The sequence below is a fragment of the Schistosoma mansoni genome, chromosome 4, assembly GCF_000237925.1.
Source record: "Schistosoma mansoni strain Puerto Rico chromosome 4, complete genome".
Taxonomy (NCBI): Eukaryota; Metazoa; Platyhelminthes; class Trematoda; order Strigeidida; family Schistosomatidae; genus Schistosoma; species Schistosoma mansoni.
Window position 1 is genome coordinate 27,416,582 of NC_031498.1, and position 8,904 is coordinate 27,425,485.

The 8,904-nt window shown below is 34.1% G+C and overlaps 1 non-coding gene across 1 annotated transcript; it reads right to left on the reverse strand.

Moving 5' to 3' along the window:
- Positions 1-562: 562 nt before the first annotated feature.
- Smp_tRNA_02115_Pseudo_TTG.1.1 lies at positions 563-634 on the reverse strand. The gene has a single exon. It is a non-coding gene (tRNA).
- Between the last annotated feature and the right edge of the window lie 8,270 nt (positions 635-8,904).

An 8,904-nucleotide genomic window follows, 5' to 3' on the forward strand; every position in this document is an offset into this window, starting at 1 on the left:
TATCTCACATGCTCTGAACTTTAACACTCTTGTTTAAATTTATCATTTTTATTTTACTTTTAAAAGTTAGTTCGTTTTTTTGTGTGTAAAAACTCAACTGTTTAATCGTGAATTAGATCTTTCTAATCTTATCTTCTGGTTGGCATTTTTTTAGGCATGACATTTTTTCTACGGGATGGAATTGTTGACTCCATGCCCAACCCTCCTTCTTTACCCGGACTTGGGACTGGCATAACAGGCGTAAATGAGTCAGTGGGATAAATTTGTTTTTTTTTAAAAATTTATTCGATAATTTTCGTTTCTAATTTGTAATTGTGTAATATATTTGTAATATTTTAAATTCCCTTAGTATTGCTTGTTTGAATCTTCCCATTGATGTTTAGGACTGCAATTGATCAGTCTCTTATTGGCATATGTGCATACTGTGCGCACCGCCTCGATATAACCTCAATTCACAAACATTATAAGCGAAGGTGGGTAGTGGCTAGCAGTGGAATCCAGGACGCGCGTTTCGTCCTATTTGGGACTCGTCAGTTGGATGTACCTGCATCTCAGAGTTGATGTTCACTCTGGGACTCGAACCCAGTACCTTTCGTTTCAAATGCCATCGCATTATCCACTCAGCTACTGAGACCTGATAGCCACTTGCTTGTGCGATGGGGTGTAGTTTAAATTCACTAAGCATTGTTTGTTTGAATCTTCTCATTGATGCTTAGGACTGCAATTGATCAGTCGCTTATTGGCATTTGTGCATACTGTGCGTATTGCCTCGATATAGCCTTAATTCTTTGCTTATACTTTGTAATATTTTGTTTTGTTTTATTTTCTTAGTTAAATTCCAATAAAGATCTTGATCGAATTTAATTGACGGCACCAAAAAAATAAATGAATAAAAATTATTATCAGAAGGGGTATTTGTGGATATTGTAGTAATTTTTTTAATAGTTGACATCATGAGCCAATTGAAGCTAGACCACCATGGAAAACCTGGAATTACTGGACGACCGTTTCGTCCTTTTTGAGAATCATCAGCAGTGTGCATCCACGATCCCACCTTCGCGAGATTCGAACCCAGGACCTATGATGTTGATTAAAATAAGATTCGTTACTATTTATATAATAATATAAATAATATATAATAATATATAATTATCATTTCCCATATAAATATACATAATCGTTAATTCATAATTCCCTATATCCATTTTATTCACTATTGTATATAGATACCATTTGTTATTTAGATATTTTCATCAATAAATATAAACAAACAAAAACATACAGATATAAATGTATACAGTATTCTATTATGACAGTGTTATACTGATTTACGCCTGTTACCCCTGGTGAGAGTGTTATAACGAAACAAAGTGATTGTAAGGTGTAGGTATAATTTATGATTATAATTGACATAATACACATCAACACTATGCTCCAATCGATGTTCTTTTTTCAAGTTACCCTGTGTATTTTTATTTCAATTTTAATATGACTGATACAAATTCATTATGATTTATGTTGCTTTTTAATCTTCAATGTACAATCTTTTATGAAATAAAACATGAATTATGTTTTTTTGATTATTTTTGATACTAGTTCACAAGCTTTTAGGGTAAATACAATACCAGTGGCTAGAATGGGAGTTAAGGACACATGTGTCGTCCTATTTGCGGTACATTTACTGGATATGCTTGCATCCCAGATGTGATGTTCACTCAGGGACTGGAATTCAGTACCATTCGATACGCCCCCAAATGCCCTGGTACGGCCGAGAGTGGGGAGAGTCCGCTCTCCCTCTCCAAATGCTCTCACATGACCAGCGAATATATAGCCTCTACCAGGGAAGTCCTACTCATTGCCTTCTCGTGGCATTACTGTTGTTTACGAAATTGAGAGGAAGAAAAGCGAATGTCCGGCGCTTTAACCGGTTTGGTGGACACGGAAAGTCCACCTAGGGGAGTTGGAAAACCCTGATTCCAAACCAATGGTGCACATGGACTCCAGGATCCTGAAGGAACAAATGGCGTACGAATCAATCGTTGATCACCGGCTACCATGGGAATGCATCTCCTCACGATGCTCCACTGCCTTGTGGACTAGACCTTTAGGTCAAAGGCTCCGAGTGTGGCCCCCTAAGAAAACCACCTGCTTCAGTTTGGTCACCTGGGCAGTATTACAGCCCTCAAGCAAATGGAATGAGATTTGTGAGGCGCATATGTATCTGGTGCTTCCTTGTATCAATATTTATGTGTTTAAATAAATAAATAAATAACCATTCGATACAAACATTATCGTATTATCCACTTAGTTACTGGGTCCACATAAACACTGGTTGACCGATCAATGGTAAGATTCAAAGAACCAATACAATTGGGTTAAATTCCATCCCACTTCACAAGCTTGTGGTTACCTGAACTCAGTAAGTAAGTGGATAATGCCATTATGTATGGATCGAACGATACTGAGTCCGAGTCTCGGAGTGAACAAAACATCTAGGATGAAAGCACATACAAAAGTGCCCCAAATAGAACGAAACGCGTGTCCTGGATTCCACTACTAACCACCATCTAATTCTTGTGATATCCCAATACCTAGAAAATTGTATTCCTGAAGTTTCATGACTTAATGTAAACTACTTCTTCAGAGTACATATATAACCGAAATAAAATTAATACAATTTTAAATAGTACAAAAGAAACAATGTAGAATATTATTAGTACAATCGAAATTATAATAGGTCTGAACATGTCAATGTCAAATTATTTTTGGTCAATATAAATTTGTACGACTTATCACTATGTTAATTTGTGTGTCAGCAGGTGGGTATGGAAAATGTATGCATTCGTAATATGAAGTAGTGTCATTACCAAAGATGAAAAAGATAATACAACAGTAGTCATGAAAAAAAACGACTATGAATAAAAACGTCTATCGACGGAACCATATTTAAAGATTGATTTAAATAGTCTTCAAGTGGTTAACAATAAAACTAAATCAGAGACAAGTGAACTTCTGAAAGAGTTAAAACCATTTATTGGAGTTTCCCAATGGTTTACTTTATACCTTAAATTCAAAAGATAAGACCCTGTATAGATTTACCCAAAATTGTGTCTACAGTTTGAGTTGTGTTGATTGTGATGCATTCTTTATTGGACAGTCTTCCCGTCAGATCTCGACTCATCCCAAGGAACATGTAAATTACACAAAAAGACTAAATAATCATGTAGAACTGGAAAATCTACAAGTTAAATCAGCAATAGCAATACACGCTATTTTCAATAATCACCAAGTCGATATTAAAAATATTAAAATAATTCAGAAAGGTTTCCCCAGCAATAAAGAGAGGCGAATAGCCGAAGCTTTTCACATACTCTAAATCGCTCTGCCCTCAATAGGAAAGAAAACTTAACTACTTATTCAACCTGAACTGGTTATTTAAACAACCACATTTGAACATACTTATTCCACACAAGCTACACACACACACACAATCATTTCAACCCCACTGCAAATGTATATATTTTCCATACCCACCTGCTGACACACAAATTAACATAGTGATAGGTCGTACAAATTTATATTGACCAAAAATAATTTGACATTGACATGTTCAGACCTATTATAATTTCGATTGTACTAATAATATTCTACATTGTTTCTTTTGTACTATTTAAAATTGTATTAATTTTATTTCGGTTATATATGTACTCTGAAGAAGTAGTTTACATTAAGTCATGAAACTTCAGATATATAATTTTCTACTCATTCGGATATCACAATAATATTTATATTATTAACTTTCTACTCAAGGCTCAATTTATTAGAAACTATCAAGTTCAAACTTGGTATTGATACCTATTATCAATCTCTGTTTATAATTTTATGGTATTATCGAGGCGAACTGCACAGGATGCTTACATTCTAAAAGAAACTGATCAGTTTATGTCCTAAACATCTATGGGAGGATTCAGACAACCACTGAAGATGAAGCAATCAAATGTCACTGTTACCAAATATATGTACTACTAGATATATTATCCTATCTCTTAAACAGAATGAAGAGAAGTGGATTATGAACCTGAAACCTCATAACTGAAACTCATTTACTTTAATCACTAAAATTATACTCGATATACCACCTGTTTTCGTTGTTTAGTAAGCATAAAAAGTTCTATGAGTAAAACATTACCAGAATATGTAACAACACCATTAACTATTACAAATTGCATAATATGTTAGTAGACTAATATATCAACTAAGATGATATAACACTGATTATCGGATTGTCGTATACTGGTCTACTAATAATCTACTCTCCATGAGCATACAGGGTTTGGTCACATGGATAGTTAATGATCAAATTACAGAAAACCATCAAACTGATATCAGATTACTGTGTACTCTAAAATAAGAAAGAAACTATATTACTAGTGAGAAGTGATGTCTGATAATTATGATCAACAATTAATGAAATAAGGGTTTAGGACTTGACACCCTGTCAGATCATATGTCTTATATTAATGTCAAATGTTAATTAACTATTTGCAAGAATAATCTATTAATTTAAAAAAAAATGTACTTCATACAATGAACGTTGTGGCCAAATTCTTATTGATTAACTACTGACATTTCACTATCATGCAGATTTTGATCTGATCAACGTTGGTCAGTTCACTCAGAACTGGTGCAATAGAACTACCAAAGTGCAATCATAAATTAATCGATACGAAAATCAAATTTCAATCGTTCTTTGATCGATTATCGGTAAACGTGATAGTGTTTTGATTGAAAAGTTAGAAATAGTTACTTTTTTAAACCAAGATTATACACTATACACCGGGCTTGAAAAAATGCACCGACCAGTATCTTATAACCTTGGTCTTAATGATATCTATAAATTATCATTTCAATAACAGAATTAACGAATAAACAATGACCGCTTTGTTTTTTGTACCTTTAAGGGTAACGAATATAAATGACTAGGATAATAGAATTTCTCCAAAAATTAGGAATATGATACCATTGAAGAATTGCAACAACTTTGATGTAAAAGTACAAACTTAAAAAAATGGTTAAATTACTGATGGTTTGATTTTAAAATTTTTTAAGTTAATGGTGATTCGTTCACATTAATCATTACTAATCTATAGTACTCCACATAGAATCACACTCCGTATGCTGAGTTTTTAGTACGTATCGATAAAGTTGTATACTTGAACGAAACATCTATTTTGTTTTCTTTGATGATCGGTACTTGCTCAGGTGAAATCACTTACTTACTTACTTACTTACGCCTGTTACTCCCAATGGAGCATAGGCCGCCCACAAGCTTTCTCCAACCCAATCTGTCCTCGGCCTTCCTTTCTAATTCTGTCCAATTCTTGTTCATTCTTCTCAAGTCTCTCTCCATGAACACAATGGATCTGATGCAGATGTGAGGGCGAGGATCGGCAAAGCAAGAGCAGCATATTTACAACTGAACAACATCTGGAAGTCAACTCAACAACTGTCAACCAACACCAAGATCAGAATTTTCACTACAAACGTCAAGACAGTTATACTGTATTGGGCGGAAACCTGGAGAACTACGAAAGCCATCATCCAGAAGATACAAGTGTTTATTAACAGTTGTCTACGCAAGATACTTCGGATCCGATGGCCAGACACTATCAGCAACAAATTACTGTGGGAAACAACAAACCAGATTCCATTGGAGGAAGAAATCAGGAAGAAGCATTGGAAGTGGATTGGGCACACTTTGAGGAAATCACCCAACTGCGTCACAAGTCAAGCCCTCACATGGAATCCTGAAGGTCAAAAGAGAAGAGGAAGACCAAAGAACACATTACGTCTAGAAATGGAGAGAGACATGAGAAGAATGAACAAAAATTGGATAGAACTAGAAAGGAATGCCCAAGACAGAGTGGGTTGGAGAATGCTGGTCGGCTGCCTATGCTCCATTGGTAGTAAGTAAGTAAGTAAGTAAGTAAGTAAGTAATTAAGTAAGTAAGTAATTAAGTGAGTAAGTAATTAAGTAATTAAGTAAGTAAGTAAGTAAGTAATAATATCAACAATAACTATCGTAATAATCCAATTCATATTAATGAAACTTCTAAAATACAAATGAATATGGTCCAATTAACTTGCTACCCACTGACAACTATTCTATATTGATACATAAAACAAATACAATACTATTATATAAATATGGAAAGAAAATATGTACCATAGATACAATACAAAATAACAGACATTTAAAAATAAAAAAATAAAGGACAAGAAACTTAATGACTGATAATTTTGAATTATTAGACTATCTTTATTGAATTTACTTCATTAAAACATGCTGTGCAATTAAAATCATACTGTATACATATTTGATAGTTCATAATTCAATAAACATGAACGATGTTAATGATCGTTGATTTGGTATTGTAATGAATGAAACAATTTTTAATAGTAAAGTTGGATAGTGGCTAGCAGTGGAATCCAGTTTGACGCGCATTTTGTCCCATTTGGGACTCGTCAGTTGGATGTACCTACTCCTCAGAGTTGATGTTCACTATGAGACTCGAACCCATTACCGTTCACTTTAAACGCCATCGCGTTATCCACTTAACTACTGATTTCTGATAGCCAATCGCTTGTGCAATGGAGTGAAGTTTGAATTCACATGGTATTGTTTGTTTGAATCTTCCCATTGATGCTTAGAACTGCAACTGGTCAGTCTGTTATTGGCCATATGTGTATACTGTACATATTGCCTTGATGTAGCCTTAATTCACAAGCATTGTAGGTAAAGATGAATAGTGGCTGGCAGTGGAATCCAGGACGCGGTTTTCATTCTATTTGGGACTCATCAGCTGGTGATATAATGTTCTATTGTTGTGTGGGTTACTTATATCCACATAAGTAGTAAATAACTATGGTCAGGCATTGAATGTATTTCAGTTGGTGATCGATAAGGAAAAAATGTGAACGGAACGCAATTGGTATGAAAATATATGAACAATGAAATAAGAGACGATAGACTGATATTTTCAGAAAGAATAGTCAAGATTAAAACAATTGATTGATAGACATTAAATAGGAATAATATATATTTCTAAAATCTCAGCGAATGAATTTATAGTACTCGGCGCTCAAATACTGTGAAACTGTTCGCTCTAATTTAGACGAGAGTTCTTATAAATTGATTGATAGTTTGCAAATTAACTATTTACTGTATGATTGTCAGATTTTAGTGAGATATTCGGTAATGTTGTGCTCAAATACATTCGATTGTCCCCACTCGTGTTCTTGTTCACTATGCTATGAGTTAGATGATTTATTTATGAAGTTTGGTACAATCTAGAATACTTCATGATTTGATCAAGCTACTCAAAGAATAAAAATGCATCAAATGTCATACTCTCAAACAGTACTTTCTTAACAACAGTATCTGTTTAGACACTTATTATAAAATTTTGTTCGAGATTAGACTAAAAGATTAACTAAGAATAATTTATGATAATTTCTTTCGATAATTTATTGTTGACCGATATTCAGCAATGTCATCTGGAGAACTGATAGGTAATGTTTTACTGTTAACCCATTATGTAACAAATGACTTTCAAGTGAAAAGTAGTGACCATTAGAATTTAAGCATGCCGAACGTGATACATATATCACTGGTGACAATGGTGTTAACCCGGCTACACGATGAATCAAGAATGTTAACTGTTACATCCAGGTGAAGATGTAAGTACAGGTAACTTCTGGGACCTATTAACGGACTATTATTCTATATATATTCTTATTGTTTAACTATTGAGTAATTAGATTGTGTATATCTATATTCATCTTATTATAAGCTTCATTTTGACCTATGAATTATTATAATACGAATTACTGACCCTAAATTATGTTCAGTTTATTGATTATTGTACCCCACGTTCACAACCACATTTGGCTTGATCTTGGACAAATATTATTTTCCATTTTATGGTGTGATACGGTCTGTCTGTCTGGTATATAAACCGAGTATGTTTGGAATAAAGGATTCACATAGCAGAAGCTGTAATCGGTGTTCTGGACTCAATTGGAAGGGCTAGGTGGACAAAGGACCAATAAGGACGCTAGACTACTCATACTGGTAGAACGTCATTGATTTGGCATGGTGCTAAGATTGGATAAGTCATATTTCGTTTGGTGGATAAATCACGTGATAAAAATCCGGACATAAGACCACAACAAATCGGTATACAGCCTTGTTCAATTTTTTTTAAATTCATAACATTAACCATCATATTCTCACTGAGTAACTTAGATCTACCAGATTCCACTCAATACCTGAAGGTCATAAGTGCACATTACATATTGAGGAATTATATATTAGATTGAAATAGTTATCTGTTACTCCCTGGTTCTCAATTTCGATATAATTGTAGTCAGTTCGTGATGTAATTACTATCCCATAAATTCTTTAAAAAATAAACATCGACCGATTAATTTTATAGGCAATAGTCAAATAAATTATTTACAAGAAAAATCAAGGAAGACAGAATAAACATGAAAGTCAAAACTACTTAATCTACTTACAAATATATGATAAAGAATATTACACGTTGCTATCACATTGGATTAACTAAACAAAAATCGACGTTGAATTCATGAGTCAATTAAAGCTAGAACACCATGGAAAACCTGGAAGTACTGAACGGCCGCTTCAACCTAGTATGGGATCCTTCAACAGTACGCATCCACGATACCTCTGGATTAGAACCTAGTACCTATCGGTCTCGTAAGCGAACGCTTAACCTCCGGACCATTGAGCAGCAACCAACGGTGTTAATGCATAGCTTCGAATCCCGCAGGCGGAAATGTGGATGAACACTACTGAGGACTCCCATACTAGGACGAAAT